The sequence below is a fragment of the Oncorhynchus gorbuscha genome, linkage group LG17 (assembly GCF_021184085.1).
Source record: "Oncorhynchus gorbuscha isolate QuinsamMale2020 ecotype Even-year linkage group LG17, OgorEven_v1.0, whole genome shotgun sequence".
Classification (NCBI taxonomy): domain Eukaryota; kingdom Metazoa; phylum Chordata; class Actinopteri; order Salmoniformes; family Salmonidae; genus Oncorhynchus; species Oncorhynchus gorbuscha.
In genome coordinates, this window is record NC_060189.1 from 53,295,390 (window position 1) to 53,317,889 (window position 22,500).

The 22,500-nt window shown below is 44.6% G+C and overlaps 1 protein-coding gene across 9 annotated transcripts in view; it reads right to left on the bottom strand.

Moving 5' to 3' along the window:
- Positions 1–22,500, bottom strand: part of LOC124001108 (teneurin-3-like) — a 476,023-nt gene that overhangs the window by 277,123 nt on the left and 176,400 nt on the right. The window contains exon 1 of one of the 9 annotated variants that reach the window (XM_046307669.1): positions 7,683–8,794. The exons of the other annotated variants lie outside the window; for them this stretch is intronic. The gene's annotated coding sequence lies outside the window, so the exon portion shown is untranslated. Of the gene's footprint in view, positions 1–7,682; positions 8,795–22,500 lie in introns of those variants that run through there. 9 annotated transcript variants of the gene reach the window in all.

A 22,500-nucleotide genomic window follows, 5' to 3' on the forward strand; every position in this document is an offset into this window, starting at 1 on the left:
ATCACATCTCCCAGCCTTGCCTCACTACAGATGAACAACTATGTAGTTTGACAAAGGGAACATTACCTTAAACCGCCTCCTTGACTGTTATCAGAGACATTTAAATAACAGACACTTGTACAAATCAGAAGTGTACAAAATAGGTTCTGAAGAAGAGATTCTGGACTGAAATAAAACAAAGCAATATAAGTCCAGTACACAGGATAAACGGTCTTATACTTATCTACTTATTCAGCACCTCGACTCCTTTCAGAACAAACCTAACGGGCCGTTATGTGGATCAGAACTAAGTCATTTATTCATTATTACTGAATGATCCTTCAGTAGCTGTTTGTATCGTAAAATATCTGGTGGATAGCAGAGTATTCAATTTCCCCTCTTCAGTCACGCGCACACGCACGCACACGCACACACACACAAACAACACACAGTGTATGAATCTGAAGCTTTACGATTGGACTGTTCTATTATACATGTGGGCGTCTCGGTCGATGAGCCGTTGACTGGAGGCTTTATTTCCTCTTTCCCCCTCGCTGTAGACGGAGAGGAGGGAGGAGGGAGGAGAGATGAAAGAGGAGAGACGAGAGAGGAGGGAGGAGAGACGAGGGAGGAGAGACGAGAGAGGGGAGGAGGGAGGAGGGAGGAGGGAGGAGAGAGGAGAGACGACAGAGGAGAGAGGAGAGATGACAGAGGAGAGAGGAGGGAGGAGAGACGAGAGAGGAGAGAGGAGAGACGAGAGACGAGAGGAGAGACGAGAGAGGAGAGACAAGGGAGGAGAGAGGAGAGAGGAGAGACGAGAGAGGAGGAGGAGAGACGAGAGAGGAGGGAGGAGACGAGAGACGAGAGAGGTGGGAGGAGAGACGAGAGAGGCGAGAGGAGAGAGGAGAGACAAGAGAGGAGAGAGGAGAGATGAGAGAGGAGAGACGAGAGACGAGAGAGGAGAGACGAGAGAGGAGAGAGGAGAGAGGAGAGACGAGAGGAGAGACGAGAGACGAGAGAGCAGAGAGGAGAGACGAGAGAAGAGAGAGGAGAGACGAGAGAGGAGAGAGGAGAGATGAGAGAGGAGAGACGAGAGAGGAGAGACGAGAGAGGAGAGACGAGAGGAGAGACGAGAGAGGAGAGACGAGAGAGGAGAGAGAGAGCAGAGAGGAGAGACGAGAGAGCAGAGAGGAGAGATGAGAGGAGAGACGAGAGAGGAGAGATGAGAGGAGAGACGAGAGAGGAGAGACGAGAGAGGAGAGACGAGAGAGGAGAGACTAGAGACGAGAGAGGAGAGACGAGAGAGGAGAGACGAGAAAGGAGAGACGAGAGAGACCTGGCAGGTGCTGCCGTGGAGAGATGGACCTAGCTACTGTGTGTGTTGTGTGTGTGAGTCAAGGGTAATATGGCTACCGCGTAATCGAGTTACCACACATTACCAGGCCAACGCGGGACAATTCTGCTGACAAGGAATTATTGAGTCAACTCCAATAACCACCAGCTAGACGAGACATTGAAAGGACAAAGACATGCTTATTTAATACATACCCATTTAACTCCCAGGTGTATAGGCCTATAGACCGTACGATACACAGCCAAGTCATACAACCTAAAGATTAGCTTAGAGTTAGCCTTGCCGGTTCAGGTAGACCACATTAATAGCTCATTTAGCTTTGTTTAGTTTCACTAAGACATGTTAGCTTAAACGTTGGCCTCCTCAACCTCTCCAGTTATAATAGCCGAGCTCAGGAGACCAGAATAGGAGTGCTGATCTAGGATCAGTTTGGCCTTTTAGATCATAATTAATACACTGATATAGACACAGGCTACCTGGTGCTAGATCAGCACTCTGAGAATAGGACACCACGGGCATTGTGTAAATAGGTGTGCCGTGGTCTTTTTCCTTAGTCTGTGTTACTACCTCTCAGCCGTGATGTACGGGCCCTGCTTATCTCGGCCTGACACCTCAACTGGAAATACTATTATTCTATCTGGGCTCAGCCAGCGGCTAGGCTACACTACGGTAAGGATGGTCACTCTGTCACTGTCCCCCCGGACCAGAACAGCCCGGGACACAGCCACAACCTCTGTCTGGCTCCATCAGGAGAGGGAGAACTCCAACACACACGGGACCGGCACACACACACACACACACACACACACACACACACACACACACACACACACACACACACACACACACACACACACACACACACACACACACACACACACACACACACACACACACACACACACACACACACACACACACACACACACACACCTGCACCGGCCCGAGGGGTCCTTCTCAACTGGAGTGGAAAATAACTATTATCTCAATTGGATAACAACAGAAAACAAGAGGAGAAAATCAGCTTCACAAAGAGACTGTATGTAACATCCTCTCCTCTGTAATGGTACCGTGGGGAAATGCAGTGGCAGTTGTACGAGAGCCTGTAGAGTGGCTGGGGTAGCCCCTGTATTATTCATATGAGGATTTATGACCCAGCGGTGTGTGTGTGTGTGTGTGTGTGTGTGTGTGTGTGTGTGTGTGTGTGTGTGTGTGTGTGTGTGTGTGTGTGTGTGTGTGTGTGTGTGTGTGTGTGTGTGTGTGTGTGTGTGTGTGTGTGTGTGTGCCTGCGTGCGTGCGTGCGTGCGTGCCCACAGGGCCAGGCCACTCCATCACAAGGATAATTTCCTGTGTTTGACCCCCATGATGACCTTTGTTTCCCCTGGCTCGCACACTCTGTCAGCCCCAAATTAGTACATACTTATGCTATTTTATTTACGGCAGGTTGTATAAGGTGATAATAGAAATATAACTACATATGGTGCTGTTATTTGTACAATTATATTTTTAATCATTATTAATTCATTAGTACTTAGTACTTCATTCGATTTTTGGAAGAATCATAAACCTTTTATTTTTTATAGCCAATAAAACATTGTGACCACTAAAACAATTCTGGATTTTCCACCTACTTCTATTTATACTAAACCTTATCCTTGATCATTTAAATGGTATATATTCCTATATACTTTATTATTTTTCATTTAAATTGTAATATTTTTTTATTATTACATTTTTCCCCCAATTAAATATATTTTGGAAATATGTATATTTATTAAAGGACTTAGGCCTAAATGAATGGTTGAAAAGTACAGTCTATTCTTGTTGTTCTGAACAGATTTGGACATTCAGAGCTTTCCTGAACAGAAACAAACCCAAAATAAATAATAGGTTCATTCAATAAATTCCCTCAATGATCTTTCCTCTTTCCTACACACGTCTCTCAAATAGCACCCTACTCTCTAGAAGAAGAAAAAAGTGCACTACTTTTGAGCTGGGACAATAATTAATAATAATAATTATAGGGAATAGGGTGCAATTTGGGAAGCAACCAATCTAATTCATATTTACACACCAAACACAAGTCTTCTCACACACACAAGCAGACAGGGACATTAGCATACCCCCGACGGCGGCATGCCGTTTATTTGTCAGAAACTCTCCTCCGGCCAACCTGCCCTGTTCCTCTCCGGCTCCCAGCCAAACAGGCCAATCTGTAGCGAGCTCCCTTTAACCCATTCCAGGCAATCACAAAGAATATTCTGGAAGCAGCAAGACCCATTGAGGGACCCTCTTCTTACCCCAATTGGATGAGTATAGCTTAACTGTTTGGCAACATTCCCTGCGCACCGCCTGCCACAGATGCCTGCCACAGCCGCCTGCAACAATATACAATAGAAGCCTCCTCCTCCAAGTCTTATCTGGAACAGAGCTGTGATGAGAAAATGGAATCGATCGATTGGCTGATGGGTATGTACTGTATGTGTTGTTATGGTGAGTTCTGGAGGCCCTGGACGAACCAGAGCTGTTATATAGGAGAAGAGGGAGGGAAGGAGGGAAAGGGGGAGAGAAATAATGAGAACGAGAGACGAAAGGGGGGAGAATTACAGAGAGAGAGAGAGAGAAAGAGCGAGAGAGCGATAGAAGAATATACGGAGAAAGAGAGAGAGAGCGAATAAAACAGAGAGGTGCCCTGGTCTCAGAACTGAACAAGGTGCTCCTTCAGAAGTGTCAGACAGCACCTCTCTTTAGCCATCCTAGATCAGTGGAAGAAATGATCACGGAGCCGTCTGGACACCTGGCGAGATAACACTCTGAACTCACTCCTCAATCCCTCAACAGTAGACACACACACACACACACACACACACACACACACACACACACACACACACACACACACACACACACACACACACACACACACACACACACACACACACACACACACACACACACACACACACACACACACACACACACACACTCTCTCTTCTCTCTTCGTAAATCACTCCTATCTAATGATGGGGGGGGTGTTCTTAAAGGGATTCATGGAGAGATATTAACTTTAATCACAAAGAGCTGGAGAGAGAGAAACAGAGATGAACAGATAGAACGAGCGCTTTACTCTTCCGTGCGGCCGGCGAACCTTCAAGCGCTTCACCCCCTTTCTTTCATGTCTATTCCCATGGACATTTGTCTTTGTCATCCCTCATCTCATCCCTCCATCACAACATGGCTATATAATAACCACATATTATGCTAATGAGGATGCAATAGACTGTAGACCTATAGGCCGTAGGATGCTGTTTTTCACCAATCATCAATCACAATCTTCCCTCTTTTACCGTTTTTTAAATTATTTTTTTACTCAGGTGCAGGTCCGTCGGACCTTCTCCAATGTTCCGCTATAAATGAACAATGAGTTGAGCCACTATATAACAGCCATCAAGATGTAGGTCTGGGATAAAAAATAATGCCCCCCCCCTACGTTACGATAAATGCCCTTCAATGTAATAACACGAACAGTAAAACAAAGAAATATGTGGATAAGGAAAGGTGACCTGGTCCGTTTTACAAGGCGCTAAATCAGAGAAATATCACGACGGCGTATCAAAAGGAATTAAAACTTTTATTCATTGAGTAATAGCTCCAGTAATGCAGTCCATCAGCCAGATTACTGCACACACTAAGTGTATACATCTCACACACACCAAGCACAGCCTGGGCCCCGTTGCTAGGCGATCTCTTTCCATTCGTGACGAGAAAGAAAGAGAAGAGGAAGGACAACCAGGTCCAGCTTTTTCCTCCTACCGTTTACCCCCCTTCCATCCACTCTTTCTTTCAGTGTCTAACATTGCAAACCCGTATTTCCCCTCTGCAAAATCAATGTAGTGTGGAATCAAAGAATGGGGTCCTGGGCCATAAATCAGCAATCAGCTTAGTATGAGCGTTAAAGTGGAACCATGTAGTAAGGCCCGCCGCACGAGAGGGACATTCAACACCTTTGCACATGGCCCCGGCCTCCTCAGTAATTCTTGACAGCTTATTTCTCATTGTGGGCATCCCAAATGGCACCCTATTCCCTGTGTAGTGCCTATCGGGGCTCTGATCAAAAGAGGTGCACTCTAGATAGGGAATAGGGTGTCATTTGGGCCGTGAACATAGAGCTTGTAGGGTCAGAGGCTTCGGCACGCAGATCTGAAATATGACAGACAGACAGACAGACAGACAGACAGACAGACAGACAGACAGACAGACAGACAGACAGACAGACAGACAGACAGACAGACAGACGGAGAGGCCCATTTCTTTCTTGTTTTTTAACAATCGGGGAACTGTTTGACATTATGAGACACCACAGGTTCCTCTCAGTGGTAGTGGGCCTGAGAGGAATCACTGACTGGTGGAATTTCACAGCGTCTTCAATGCATGAGCACACACATTGTTGCTGCGCCCCCAGTATTCCTCCCTATTGTCTGGTTTTTAATAAGGCAGAGCCTTAAGTTTCCTTTAACTGATGGAAAATATGGCAAATCACACTACCTACCTCATCCCCATACTGTTTTTATTTATTTACTTTTCTGCTCTTTTGCACACCAGTATCTCTACCTGTACATGACCATCTGATCATTTATCACTCCCGTGTTAATCTGCTAAATTGTAATTATTCGCCTACCTCCTCATGCCTTTTGCACACAATGTATATAGACTCTCTTTTTTTCCCTACTGTGTTATTGACATGTTAATTGTTTACTCCATGTGTAACTCTGTGTTGTTGTATGTGTCAAATTGCTACGCTTTATCTTGGCCAGGTCGCAGTTGCAAATGAGAACTTGTTCTCAACTAGCCTACCTGGTTAAATAAAGGTGAAAAAAAATAAAAATAAACACTTCTACAACACACAGATGAACATATTGAAATCATAAAAGCGTATTATCACATGATATCCTCTTTATCTCGCTCATCTGGTCTATCTGACGTGTCCATTTTTTGTGGGGACGTCTTTTACCATCTGTCCGTCTCCACGACGTTGATGAATGCAGAGCTGGTCCATTGTGACGTCGTTCCCTCTTTTATTCCGGCCTGCCAGTTATTCAGTTATAGTTGCATCATTCCGTCACTCCGCGGCAGGCCGGGGATGTAGAATAGGCTAATTGAAAAAGAAATAGAGTGACAAATTCCACCCCCCCCCCCTGAAAAATATGGTTCCAATTATCCTGCGGTGTAAGGGTCTATTCTCCCCGTAACGGGACGGGAGTGAGAATTATTACGTGTGTTGCAAACGGCACTGTAGGCTATGCCTGTTTCCACATCTTAAAAGACAGGACATCAAATGGCCATGAAAATATACACTTCCAGAAGAATTACATAAACAAACCCCCTCTCTTTTTCACAGCCTTTTAAATCTAAGTCATCGACACACACAATTAATCTATTATGCTGTTGAGTCAATCCAAAAAAAGGCTTGCGAATCCCCCTCCACAGCATCAGTCCCCTCATCCTGCCTGGTATTATAGCCTGGGTGGATTTGGAGAGGCTGGGAATTCTGACCACAAGCAGCCCCAAAAAAGGAACAGTGACTGGGCCTCGCTTCGCAAAAACTATTCGCTCTAATTCAGAACATCTGACCGTGGTGAGGGCAGCCGAGCTCCGAGGGAGCTTTTTTCGGGGGAGCGTTGACTCTCTTCTCTCTCTCTCTCTCTCTCTCTCTCTCTCTCTCTCTCTCTCTCTCTCTCTCTCTCTCTCTCTCTCTCTCTCTCTCGCTCTTTCTCTCTCTCTCTCTCTCTCTCTCTCTCTCTCTCTCTCTCTCTCTCTCTCTCTCTCTCTCTCTCTCTCTCTCTCTCTCTCTCTCTCTCTCTCTCTCTCTCTCTCTCTCTCTCTCTCTCTCTCTCTCTCTCTCTCTCTCTCTCTCTCTCTCTCTCTCTCTCTCTCACCAATCAACTTGCAAAGTGCCGGAGTCACGGAATCACAGAGAGAGAAGCGTATTAACATGCGATACGGGTCCCCTCAACACACACACACACACACACAACTCATTTCCTTTGAAGATGATTGAAACACACTTAAGCAGACAGCGGGTATAATAATTGACAGCAATTGATCACGTTTCATTGACCACAGGCACGACCACAGGCGCGCGCACACACACACACACACACACACACACACACACACACACACACACACACACACACACACACACACACACACACACACACACACACACACACACACACACACACACACACACACACACACACACACACACACAGAGGGGTGCGTAAACAGCACACTGAGGAAGGACAATTAGCAGCAGCAGAGAGAATACACTGGTTTCAGCTGTTACCTTGGTTAAGAAATCCTCCAGTTGTTCCTTCCCCAAAGGGGTTAAAAGGATCCGGCCAGAGCCCTCCTGGCTGCTCTCGTTACCCGATCACAGAGGCATGTAGCTGGGTAGACACGGTGCTGCGCTGGGTCTGTCTTGCTGGGAGCTTTTTTCGGCTTTTTTATTCCCCTCCACAAAACACTTGCCTTCGATATGTCTCTCTCTCTCTCTCTCTCTTTCTCTTTCTCTCTCTCTCTCTTTCTCTGTCTCTCTCTCTCTCTCTCGCTCTGTCTCTCTCTCTCTCTCTCGGCACACAGTCTGTTTCAGTGGTTCTACTGGCAGTAGTCTGTTTCTCCCATTCCACTCACTCTCTCAAACGCACACACAGAACAGAGAGAGGCTCCTCTCAATGAACAATCACACTCTCACTCTCTATGGCATCAAGCTCAGGCTTCAAGCTCAACTCATTAAGGAGAGAGGGAGGATTAAAAAAAGAGGGAAAAAAATGCAGGATCGTTTTTTTTTCTTTCTTTTCCTTCGGCTGGACAGTGGGTGGTTAAATGCGCATCCTGCTGGTTGGTGGTTGGTCCACGCTCGCTCTCGCACCCTCTCTGCCGCCGCCTGCCTTTCTAAACAGAATCTGTCCTCTTTCTTTCTCTCTCTCTCGCTCTCTCCAAGTTTTGAGGCACTCTTTCGGAGCCGTGCTGCTGCTGGCAGGAGAGGGGAGGGGCTTGGGGCTGAAAGAAGGGAGGGAGGCGCGCTATAGGTTGAGCCTCTGTCTGTTTACACCCACCGGGGGGAGGAGGGAGAGGAAAGGAGGTCGGGGGAAGGGAGGGGAGAGGAGGGGCTGTCTCTGCTTTAACCATTTGGTCTTCACTCATCTGTTGCGTGGCTTCACACACACACACACACATTCTCTCAGCGATATCTCTCCCTCTCTCAGGCACGCACGCACTTAGCCATTGTAGCTAGGGAGAAAAGCACTATAGTAAATAGACAGGCACACCTTTACTTAGACTCTATTCTTTATACCCTAGCTAGGGAATAATGCAACTGCATACCAGTAATGGGATAATAGTTTGACTCATAATACACACACCTAATGAATACCCTTACATGTACTAATACACACACCTAATGAATAACCATACACATACTAATACACACACCTAATGAATACCCATACACATACTAATACACACACCTAATGAATACCCATACATATACTAATACACACACCTAATGAATACCCATACATACTAATACACACATACTAATACACACACACCTAATGAATACCCATACATATACTAATACACACACCTAATGAATACCCATACATATACTAATACACACACCTAATGAATACCCATACATATACTAATACACACACCTAATGAATACCCATACATATACTAATACACACACCTAATGAATACCCATACATATACTAATACACACACCTAATGAATACCCATACATATACTAATACACACACCTAATGAATACCCATACATATACTAATACTAATACACACACCTAATGAATACCCATACATATACTAATACACACACCTAATGAATACCCATACACATACTAATACACACACCTAATGAATACCCATACACATACTAATACACACACCTAATGAATACCCATACATATACTAATACACACACCTAATGAATACCCATACATATACTAATACACACACCTAATGAATACCCATACACATACTAATACACACACCTAATGAATACCCATACACATACTAATACACACACCTAATGAATACCCATACACATACTAATACACACACCTAATGAATACCCATACACATACTAATACACACACCTAATGAATACCCATACACATACTAATACACACACCTAATGAATACCCATACACATACTAATACACACACCTAATGAATACCCATACACATACTAATACACACACCTAATGAATACCCATACACATACTAATACACACACCTAATGAATACCCATACACATACTAATACACACACCTAATGAATACCCATACACATACTAATACACACACCTAATGAATACCCATACACATACTAATACACACACCTAATGAATACCCATACACATACTAATACACACACCTAATGAATACCCATACACATACTAATACACACACCTAATGAATACCCATACACATACTAATACACACACCTAATGAATACCCATACACATACTAATACACACACCTAATGAATACCCATACACATACTAATACACACACCTAATGAATACCCATACATATACTAATACACACACCTAATGAATACCCATACATATACTAATACACACACCTAATGAATACCCATACATATACTAATACACACACCTAATGAATACCCATACATATACTACATATCCTCAAGTTTGAAGTTGTATTGTATACACTGTATACACAATGAAATGCTAACTTGCAGGTTCCTTCTCAACAATGAAACAACAAAAGATAAGACTAGAACACAAAGTCAATGTCTCAGTAGAATAGAATAAACATTTTAGCATCAGTATAATACAGGGATTGATATAACACTATTTATACGTGTTTTGGGGAAGGGGGGGATTGGGGAGGCGAGTGTTTAAATCCTACAGGCACATCAACATCAACACACACACACAAACTGTACCTGTACGGCAGATAATGTATGAGTCTGCTCAATGTCTGTTCAGTTTCTGCCTGCTGTCATTAACATGCCTCAGAGCACATGGAAACACTGCCGCAAACCCAGCCACGCACTTATGCACGTATGTGCGCACGCACACACACACACACACACACACACACACACACACACACACACACACACACACACACACACACACACACACACACACACACACACACACACACACACACACACACACACACACACACACACACACACACAATTAGCGAAAGACAGCTTTCACCAGGTATCACGTCCCTATCTGGTCTGATTAGACCGTGGAGGCTACACACACAACAACAACACAACAATCTAAAACCTCCCGTCCTCCACGGTGGGAAAGGAGAGGTGTAAACAAATAAACACAATGAAATGAACAAAAGGAGAGTTTGGTGCGTTTTACTACATGGGTTATAGAGCAGTCCGGATTACTGACCCCGACGACAGACCAGGCCAATCCCTAATGCCTGGCAGTTAGCAGCGCATACCCAATAAACATCTACTCGCCCGTCGGCATGCCAACTGTAGAGACGAAAAGATGTGACACGACCCAGCCGCTCTTCTCCCCCTTTTCCCAACAAAAAACGGCCACAGAGGATGCGCTATATTGTTCAGACCATTACTAGTCATTGTGCTGGCTTATCGACCCGTCTGAGGTTGTCTGAAATAGGCCTAGATCATGGCATCCTGCAATTGGTTCAAGAACAAAAGTGTGCTTACTGACGGTAAATCAAATCTAGTTTCCTCAATATTCCGAAAGGTGTGCTGCAGGGGTCCATTTTGGGCCCCGTTCTCGTCCCTATTTCTATCAATAACATTGTTCTACCTGTTAAGGGAGGCGATATGGGAGAGTTGTGTTGGTTTAGATTCATCTCGTTGTCTGTGTTATATTGTTATTATTATATTACATGATCTTTATTAAATGGTGCATGTTCATGTTCACAGGCCTCCCCGTGTAAATGAGACCATGGGCTCAACGTTGACCCTCCCAGTATTAATAAAATATCATAATAAATCGCCCTCCGTATTACAACATGATGCTCCAGAGGGCCGTTAAACGGCAGAACATCCACTTCAAAACGTTCTGTCCAGGACAGGACGGCACCGGAACAGCAGGGACCTGCCAAATGGCTCGCCCTGCTCTAAACGGACAGAACATCCACTTCAAAACGTTCTGTCCAGGACAGGACGGCACCGGAACAGCAGGGACCTGCCAAATGGCTCGCTCTGCTCTAAACGGACAGAATCCAGACCACATTCATATGGAATCTACATTCTTGTTAACACCAGAAGGATCTAGGCGGAGAAGTACTGATGTAGCCTATGATCATTGTGTGCTGTAGAAATGCTCAATGATATTGTGTGTTTTTCCCTGTTGGGAATAACGTCTCTGTATTTCAAGGAGAACGTGTCATGTTTTGTGTCGTTACATAGGGAACATTATGCCCTGAACAATTACCCACCTTTCCCGCGTTTTACAAAGGATTTCTCCATCAACAACGGAACACTACTCTCCTCCCTGAGTCTGGGGCACCTCCTGCTCAGAGTGACCACGGAAAATTTCAGCCAATCAGGCAAGGAACCTATCCCCGCTCACGCTGTCCATTCGAACTGAACTATAAAAGCGTGGCGTGAATAATAGCCACGGACGACTGAAATCCTTCTGTTTCTCAGACGTCGGTGTAGTTGGTAACTGGAAAGCGCCCTTGATTATTGACCCCCGCCCCCCCCCTCCAATTTGACGATTGTCCTCTGCTCTCACTTGGATCTCAGTTGGACAACGACACCACCCCGGAACAGGGGTCTTCTCCCATTTTCCCAATGAAAGGACGTTTGGGAATCCAGCCAGAGATTGAGCTACTATGGAATTCCATATAAGCACACTCAACGCAGGCTATCTCTCTCTTAAATTCCCTGCTTTGTCTCATGTAGAATCATCCTAAATGACAGTTTGTCCTACTCTTGAGTTAAGAGAAACCCTCCTCTCTGTTCTGTTTCCCTCCCTTCCCCATTCTAACTACTTCATCATTGCTTATCATTTTGCCACAATCTGTCATGGAGTCATTTATCATGTATTACCTTGTTTTTATAATACATATTTTTCCTGTTATAAAATAATATCACTGTCTCTGAGACTTTGAATCTGACATTGAAAGAACAGAACCTTGAGGTTATAATTGTGACATGTAAGGTTTATCCCGGCTAAGAAAGTTTCCTATCGACTTAAATGATAGGTGGTGCTGTAAAATAACATTTACTGTAAAATAGAAATAAATCCATATTTTATATTCCATAATTAATTACCCAATTAATTAGACATTATCATAACGTTAGGCGTCGACACTGCTGTGAGTATAAAGAGCTGGTCCAGGGCCCATTTAGTCTATACATTCCATCCATACATGCCCATGCTTGGGAGTGTTCATCTCCCTCAGGGTGTGTTGGAAGAAGAGGCTAATATCCTTCCTACTAGACTGTGGAGAGGAGAGCGATAGGGGCTCATAGGCAGACAAACACACAGAGAGCGGGACACACACAGAGAGAGACACACACACAAACACACATATGAATGCCAGGCACGCCGACACCCACACAAGCTGAAAAACAAAAATCTGTTTCCTTTACTGATAGTCGGCTATGCCTTGTCATGTGGCATTAATATGAATGAAATCAATATTATGGTGGCCCGAACGGACTAAGGCCTTTTGGAAAACCTCATTACTCTGGCAATCGCTGTATTTCACACTCGTACGTGTGACTGTTTTTTAAAGCACTGCACTTGTTGCTATGGGGAGAGATGGACAGAGAGCATCTTGACGACCATAAACACTTAGGGGTTAACGTCTGCTGGCTCCCCACTGAGAATCAATCACACTTTAACATTGTGTGTGTCTAGAATATCGTCCTGTAAGTTATGGTGTGACAGTATAGTGTTTTGTATTTTTAACTGAGTTGGACTGTAAGGTATAAACCAACCATCAGCAGGAACATCTAATATCGCTGCAGTGAATTAACAAATATTTACATCAGCGTATTGTGGATATGTGTATTTGTTGGCTGTATTTCTGTGACTGGGTGTGTTCTCAGACAAACAAAACACTGTATTATGACCTCTACACGCACGCACGCACGCACGCACGCACTCACGCACGCACACACACACACACACACACACACACACACACACACACACACACACACACACACACACACACACACACACACACACACACACACACACACACACACACACACACACACACACACACACACACACACCTTAAACTGAGTACTCATTAACCAAACAAAGACGGAGAGACAAAGGTATATGAATTCTAGTGATGACTTCCTAAACACATGACTTCTAATGATGACTTCCTAAACACATGACTTCTAATGATGACTTCCTAAACACATGACTTCTAATGATGACTTCCTAAACACATGACTTCTAATAATGACTTCCTAAACACATTACATTTAATGATGACTTCCTAAACACATGACTTCTAATAATGACTTCCTAAACACATTACTTTTAATGATGACTTCCTAAACACATGACTTCTAATGATGACTTCCTAAACACATGACTTCTAATGATGACTTCCTAAACACATGACTTCTAATAATGACTTCCTAAACACATGATTTTAATGATGACTTCCTAAACACATGACTTTTAATGATGACTTCCTAAACACATGACTTCTAATGATGATTATCTCCCTAAACATTATTACTTTTAATGATGACTTCCTAAACACATGATTTTAATGATGACTTCCTAAACACATGACTTTTAATGATGACTTCCTAAACACATGACTTCTAATGATGACTTCCTAAACACATTACTTCTAATGATGACTTCCTAAACATGTTATTTTAGACTCCCTGTATATAGCCATGTTATTATCTACTCCCTGTATATAGCCATGTTATTATCTACTCCCTGTATATAGCCATGTTATTTTAGATTCCCTGTATATAGCCATGTTATTATCTACTCCCGGTATATAACCATGTTATTTTCTACTCCCTGTATATAGCCATGTTATTTTATACTCCCTGTATATAGTCATGTTATTTTCTACTCCCTGTATATAGCCATGTTATTTTATACTCCCTGTATATAGCCATGTTATTTTATACTCCCTGTATATAGCCATGTTATTTTATACTCCCTGTATATAGCCATGTTATTATCTACTCCCTGTATATAGCCATGTTATTATCTACTCCCTGTATATAGCCATGTTATTATCTACTCCCTGTATATAGCCATGTTATTATCTACTCCCTGTATATAGCCATGTTATTTTATACTCCCTGTATATAGCCATGTTATTATCTACTCCCTGTATATAGCCATGTTATTATCTACTCCCTGTATATAGCCATGTTATTATCTACTCCCTGTATATAGCCATGTTATTTTCTACTCCCTGTATATAGCCATGTTATTTTATACTCCCTGTATATAGCCATGTTATTTTATACTCCCTGTATATAACCATGTTATTATCTACTCCCTGTACATATCCATGTTATTTTATACTCCATGTATATAACCATGTTATTTTAGACTCCCTGTATATAGCCATGTTATTTTCAACTCCCTGCTGGGGTGTCGGGTAGCCTAGTTGTCAGAGCGTTGGGCCAGTAATCAAAAGGTTGCTGGATCAAATCCCCGAGCAGACAAGGACAAAATCTGTTGTTCTGCACCTGAAAAACAATCCAACAATACACCACAGTTCCATGGTAGGCTGTCATTGTTAATAAGAATTTGACTTGCGTAGTTAAATGAATGTTACACATATAGTCATGTTATTTTCTACTCAATATTTTTAGTTATTCACTGTGTATTTATTCCTCATGTCACTATTTCAATTTTTGAAATACAAATGAAATAATAATCGTTAACTCTATATTGTTTGAAACAGACCGGCAAGTCCTCATTTCACTGTTAGTCTGCACCTGTTGTCTACGAAGCATGTGACAGATAAGATTTGATTTGAACTGCACACACACACGCACGCCCGCGCACGCCCACAAACAATTGCACAAACGCACACAGGCACACAAATCTTGGATAGTAACACAATAAAGACACATGCCTACACTACTAAACACAATCATCCCCTCAAGTGCAGATTACATTACACTGCACTGCAGGAGATTCTGTTGGAAAGCACATAGCAGATATTGAGGCACTGTGTGTGTGTGTGTGTGTGTGTGTGTGTGTGTGTGTGTGTGTGTGTGTGTGTGTGTGTGTGTGTGTGTGTGTGTGTGTGTGTGTGTGTGTGTGTGTGTGTGTGTGTGTGTGTGTGTGTGTGTGTGTGTGTGTGTGTGTGTGTGTGTGTGTGTGTGTGTGTGTGTGTGTGTGTGTGTGTGTGTGTTGGGGGGAGCCATAATACAGTGTTATGTCTGTTTATCAGTACTGTTGGAGCGGCTGGAAACTCAGTTCTATTAGTCAAACAATAGACAGGCTGATTGGGCTGTAATGTAGTGTGGCTGTACTGAACCTGGCAGAGAGAGATATCCTGCTTAAAACAGTCCCAAAGTACCATATGTAAAACCATACTTCACATTACTAGCTGTATGACAACAAATGACAGAAGTAAGAGTGTGACAGGGACCAGCAACTTGAGAAATCCTGCTTAAAAGCTGTCGTAAGATATGCGAGTCAATCCTTAGCTAAGAGGGAGACGTCCTGTCTAAAACAATGGATGTACTGTACTTTACTCTAAAGCTACCGAGTTAACTTCAGCCTCTATAAAGGGTTACCCCAAAGTCCCTATATCCCAGGGTCTGGATCCCCCATGTAAAACAGTGGTATACTATACTGTACGTCTACCAAATCTGGATCCTCTATGCATTATAATATCCTTCCGCATGGGTGTTCTGTCTAAAAAAAAAAAAAAGAGGATCTTCTGAGAAAGGCATATCCTGTCTCGCTCAATACGCCACCCTTCTCCTCCACAGTCGAAACTGCACTTAACATGTAATATTTATTTAGCCATCTTTAATTCAGCATCTCAGCCAGCTGTTTGTTTGCACTGGTTGGATCCATGAGAAAATACTGAGGAATGGAGGGGAATTGCTGAGGAGCAGAGGAGGAGAAGGAGAGCAGAATATGAGAAGGAGAAGAGGAGGAGACCAATGGGAAATCACAACACCATGGTGACTGTGATGCTGTTTGTGTCACCTCTGTCACCTCAGTGGCTTGGGGAGTGATTGACAGTTGATAAGGTGTGTGTGTGTGTGTGTGTGTCCGTACTGCTCTCTCGTCCCTCCCTCCCTAGAGGATAACTGTGGCTGGTGTTTACAGAGACCCAGCTGCCAACAGCAGGTCAGTATGGACATAGCACCCCACCTGGGCTTTGAAGAGCAGATTCACCACATCATCAACACTGCAGGGTAAACTCTCTCCCACAGACACTATACCAGTGACTATAACTATCACACTGCTGGGTAAACTCTCTCCCACAGACACTATACCAGTGACTATAACTAACACACTGCAGGGTAAACTCTCTCCCTCAGACACTATACCAGTGACTATAACTAACACACTGCAGGGTAAACTCTCTCCCACAGACACTATACCAGTGACTAAGACGAGCACAACACTGGCTCTTGGTGCTGTTCAACAGGATGAAGGGAACTGCACTGAAATGATTGAAAAAGACTGAATCAGTGATGATATTGGATAAAATTCAGTAGTGTGTGTGTGTGTGTGTGTGTGTGTGTGTGTGTGTGTGTGTGTGTGTGTGTGTGTGTGTGTGTGTGTGTGTGTGTGTGTGTGTGTGTGTGTGTGTGTGTGTGTGTGTGTGTGTGTGTGTACGTGCGCATGTTTGTTGTGTGTGTGTGTGTGATAGTGACCTCCAGGGGCCAGCCAACACCTGGCTGTAGTCCTGTAGGCGAGGAGCCAGGGGTCTGGGGGCCAGTGCAGGGCCATCTGATTAATCTAACCCCATAGTGACCTCTTATTGGACACAGCCCACATGGTTAGATCACCGCTGGCTGGAGCTGACACACACACACAGACGAATGGACACGCACATGACAAATTAGCGCACGCATACACGCGCACACACGCGCACACACACACACACACACACACACACACACACACACACACACACACACACACACACACACACACACACACACACACACACACACACACACACACACACACACACACACACACACACACACACACCCCCCGGCCGTAAACAGAGAGGTTACATTTGATTAGCAGATAGCTTGCTGAACAGTTGAGACTTAATTCTAGCCAAAGGCGAAAGAGAGAGAGCAGTTCTGTCCCACATGGCACCCTGTTCCCTATATAGTGCACTACCCATAAGGGCGTTGGTCAAAAGTAGTGCACTGTATAGGAAATAGGGTGCCATTTGAGATGAAGCAGCAGTGGAAGTAATGTTTTGTATTGGAGTGCTCTTTTAGTGGCGTTTCAGATGAATTGACTGTTATTCAGGAGGCTTTCAGATGGTTTAGAAACACAACAGCCAAACAGCAGCTGGCAACGGCCCAGCAGGGGTGGCCAGGGCACTGCCTGATCACAAACAGACAGCAGATACTTGTGGAGAACATGAAGGCACACACAAACACACACAAACACACAACTATTTTAAACCACTCCCTCTAATTTCCTAAAGATGCTGATTTATGATGGGAAGCCAGGTCATAAATATAATCATATTATAACATCCTGGCTGCCATATGAATACCAGCCCCAATACTGGACCATGGGATATAGATTTTACCCAGGTCCAAGGAGGACATAGTCAGAGATGTAATATACAGAGTGATTCTGAATATGGTACAATATTCATGAAACGTAATAATCTTTCCTTTATGGCCTTCAGAGTTGGGAGGAGACACCGGGGCCTTCCACTTTCTACTCTGAGTATGCCGAGGTAACAGGAACCATTGGTGTGAATGGGAATGACTCAATGATTGGAAACGTGAGTTTGAGTCAGAGTGCCAAAGTCTCAGGGCCCAGTGGAGAGTTTACATCCACCTCTCTATAGCTCTACTCATTCTCTCTTAAATGGAAGTGTTCCGCAACAACAACATCCTGGGACTTACCTGTTACCCAGAAAGCACCGCAGGAGGCCAGGAGGACACAGGAGAGCGAGGGAGAGAGGGAAGGAGAAGAGAAGAAGAAAAATACATTAGTTCATTGAAACTGAAAAAGCTCGGGTCCCCATTCGACATGTCAGACATTCAACTGAATTCCTCTGTCCAGCACTGAAAGGGGAAAACGGGTTGAGCCGTTCTGATCAGTACAGATGACTCAGTGATTTTGGAAAAATGAGTCTTGAGTCAATGACTACATAGTGCACTACTTTTGACCAGATCCCTATGGGACTTACACACTATACAGGGAACGGGGGGCCATTAGGGACACAGCTAACGCCTGAGTGAAGTTGTTAAGGTTTCATGAGTGTACCTAGCTGTCGCTTTGACACAAACATCAATATCCCACTCGCCGCATAATTAGATTCGAATTAGCGCAGCTTTATTTAAACAGGAATTGTAGACAGAGTTCGTTCAAAAGAGGAAGATGTGGCAGATGAGCACGACTCAGGCGCTAACAGCTTTGCTAACGGAGAGGAAGACATGGAGAGACGATAAGGAGTGATGACGGTAGGTGAAAGGTGGAAAGCGGAGGTAGAGAGAGAGAGTGTAAATCCCTCCTCTTTCACATCTGTCCATCAGTGCTAATGTTAGACTATACGTGTCAGTGAAAACTACCTGTATAAATTAGCAAAGACGCTACTTGCTAGCAGAGATTCCAGGTGTGCAAGTATTTTCCTCCCTTTCTTCCTAACCCCTCTTAGGCAGAATGTATCATGTAGAAATGTGAACATAAGAGACTATTTGTGTTGACGGGAGGCAATTTCTCTTCCAACCTTGAATATGACTAAGGTTAACAATCACCATTCATTTTGAAAATAGGTAAGTGTGGTTCAAGGTTATCTTTTGTGATATTGAATATGGAGCGTGTTTCACACATTCTTAATACATCATTCATATCTGGGAGGGAAAAAAAACACTATTAACCTGGGAACCTAAACTGAATATCTCTCTGAATGTTTCACTATTGGTTTACTTCAGTGAATAACATTTTGTTTGGATTGCACTCCTATAACCTACAGCTAAGAACATAGCTGCCTTAGCTTTCCTCATTGATCCTATTCAGGCCTGTACATGCTCAGCGTTTAGCTAGGACAACAGCAACTCACTCTTCTCCATTACTCCGGTGCCTATAGCATCTTCACACACATGAACATGCACACGCACACGCACACACCCACTATCCTCTCCGGCAGTTCTAGCTGAGTGAACACCAGCCACGCAGTCTCTCCCAGCCAGATGCGGTAAAGATGTCCATGGAACTCGACCAAAACAATGGAATTGCCATGGAAACGCGTGGGGAAAGAAGCATTGGGGAAAAGATCCTGAATCTCCTAATCCCCCCCCCCCCTCAGAAAAATGTGCCTACATTTAGGATATTGTTTATATGTGCGGTATAATGATTGTATGGATGTCAACCCCAACACTTGTTCATGTCATCGTTGCCAATCAAATGCATTACAGTTCAAAAACAACTGATTACCACCACCGATCTCTGTATGCTAGCTATGCTACCAGCTTATACGAATGGGAGTTAGCATTTAGCGGTCACTTCTTCTAAACCTGAAAAGGGACTATTTCTAAATGTTATGCAGCGAAAACAGCCAAAATATCCCAATCGAACTTTAGTAGCCACATTGTGGGCCTTTTACAATACATCAGTCATGACGGATTTGACCAATATCCACTTGGTTAGATCAGTCCGGCGTCCTTCTATCCCCCACGGTCTGCGTTCCATTGACCTCTCTACCGCATCTATATGGAATTAAAGAATTACTGCAGGGGACTTTGTTTGAACAGGGAGCTCTCCCTCTGTCCCTTTCCCCTTGGTATATAAATAACACCAATAATAAGGCTGATACATATATGCAGGCAGGGCGACAGCAAGCAGTCAATATCTTCTATCCTTAGAGAGGCCCTGTGTGTGTGTGTGTGTGTGTGTGTGTGTGTGTGTGTGTGTGTGTGTGTGTGTGTGTGTGTGTGTGTGTGTGTGTGTGTGTGTGTGTGTGTGTGTGTGTGTGTGTGTGTGTGTGTGTGTGTGTGTGTGTGTGTGTGTGTGTGTGTGTGTGTGGCTCTCTCCGGCCTCTCTGGGTAGAAATGGATCATCTTCTGTATTTTCCTCCACAGTAATGCCACAGCAGCATATCAAACCACTGGGCCATTTAATGATGTCATCCCTTACACACACACTGCTGCTGGTTAGCACAGACACACTCCGCTTGGAGAGTCGTTAAAATAATGGATCAGGGGACAGGGGGACGGACAAAGGGAGGAGAGGGGTACTAACAGCATGGAGGGAAAGAGAGAGAGGGGGACTAACAGCATGGAGGGAAAGAGAGAGAGGGGGACTAACAGCATGGAGGGAAAGAGAGAGAGGGGGACTAACAGCATGTTGTGAAAGAGAGAGGGGGAATAACAGCATAGAGGGAAAGAGAGAGAGGGGGACTAACAGCACTGAGGCAAAGAGAGAAAGGGGGACTAACAGCATGTTGTGAAAGAGAGAGGGGGACGAACAGCATGGAGGGAAAGAGAGAGAGGGGGACTAACAGCATGGAGGGAAGAGAGAGAGAGGGGGCTAACAGCATGGAGGGAAAGAGAGAGAGGATGGATGGTGGGAGAGGGGGACTAACAGCATGGAGGGAGAGAGAGGAGGGGGACTAACAGCACTGAGGCAAAGAGAGAGAGGGGGACTAACATCATGGAGGGAAAGAGAGAGGGGGACTAACAGCATGGAGGGAAAGAGAGAGAGGGGGACTAACAGCATGGAGGGAAAGAGAGAGGGGGACTAACAGCATGTTGAGAAAGAGAGAGGGGGACTAACAGCATGGAGGGAAAGAGAGAGAGGACGGATGGTGGGAGAGGGGACTAACAGCATGGAGGGAAAGAGAGAGAGGACGGATGGTGGGAGAGGGGGACTAACAGCATGGAGGGAAAGAGAGAGAGGACGGATGGTGGGAGAGGGGGACTAACAGCATGGAGGGAAAGAGAGAGGACGGATGGTGGGAGAGGGGGACTAACAGCATGGAGGGAAAGAGAGAGAGGACGGATGGTGGGAGAGGGGGACTAACAGCATGGAGGGAAAGAGAGAGAGGACGGATGGTGGGAGAGGGGGACTAACAGCATGGAGGGAAAGAGAGAGAGGACGGATGGTGGGAGAGGGTGACTAACAGCATGGAGGGAAAGAGAGAGAGGATGGATGGTGGGAGAGGGGGACTAACAGCATGGAGGGAAAGAGAGAGAGGATGGATGGTGGGAGAGGGGGACTAACAGCATGGAGGGAAAGAGAGAGAGGACGGACACAGCCATAGGGACTAACCTACAGGGCAAAATAAAGTCACCTCCCTAAAGGCAAGAGCAGGTACACACAGGGTGCTTTTCAACCACCTAAAGTGTTTTCATCCTATATAGTCAGAGCAACACCGCCATCTGTTCTTGCCCTATGTCTCCCTGCTGTCTGGTTGGGATTGTTTACCACACTGTTAACATGGAGTAGATAGGGGTTCTTGTTCTGTCCTCCTGCTGTCTGGTTGGGATTGTTTACCACACTGTTAATATGGAGTAGATAGGGGTTCTTGTTCTGTCCTCCTGCTGTCTGGTAGGGACTGTTTACCACACTGTTAACATGGAGTAGATAGGGGTTCTTGTTGTGTCCTCCTGCTGTCTGGTTGGGATTGTTTACCACACTGTTAATATGGAGTAGATAGGGGTTCTTGTTCTGTCTTCCTGCTGTCTTTCCTCCAGCACTCTGTCGTGTGTGCCTAGTGAGCCTACCCCATGCAGCCCCACACAACTTCTATAGGAGCCAGTGGGAGGCGGACTACAGGAGGGCCTGATGCTGGTTGATACCTCCTGAGTTTCAGCTGCTCCTGTTGCTCAGACTCCCCAGGGTGACCCTAGTGTGTGTGTGCGTATGCGTATGCATGCCTTGTGTGCTTATTTGTGTATGTATGCGTGCAT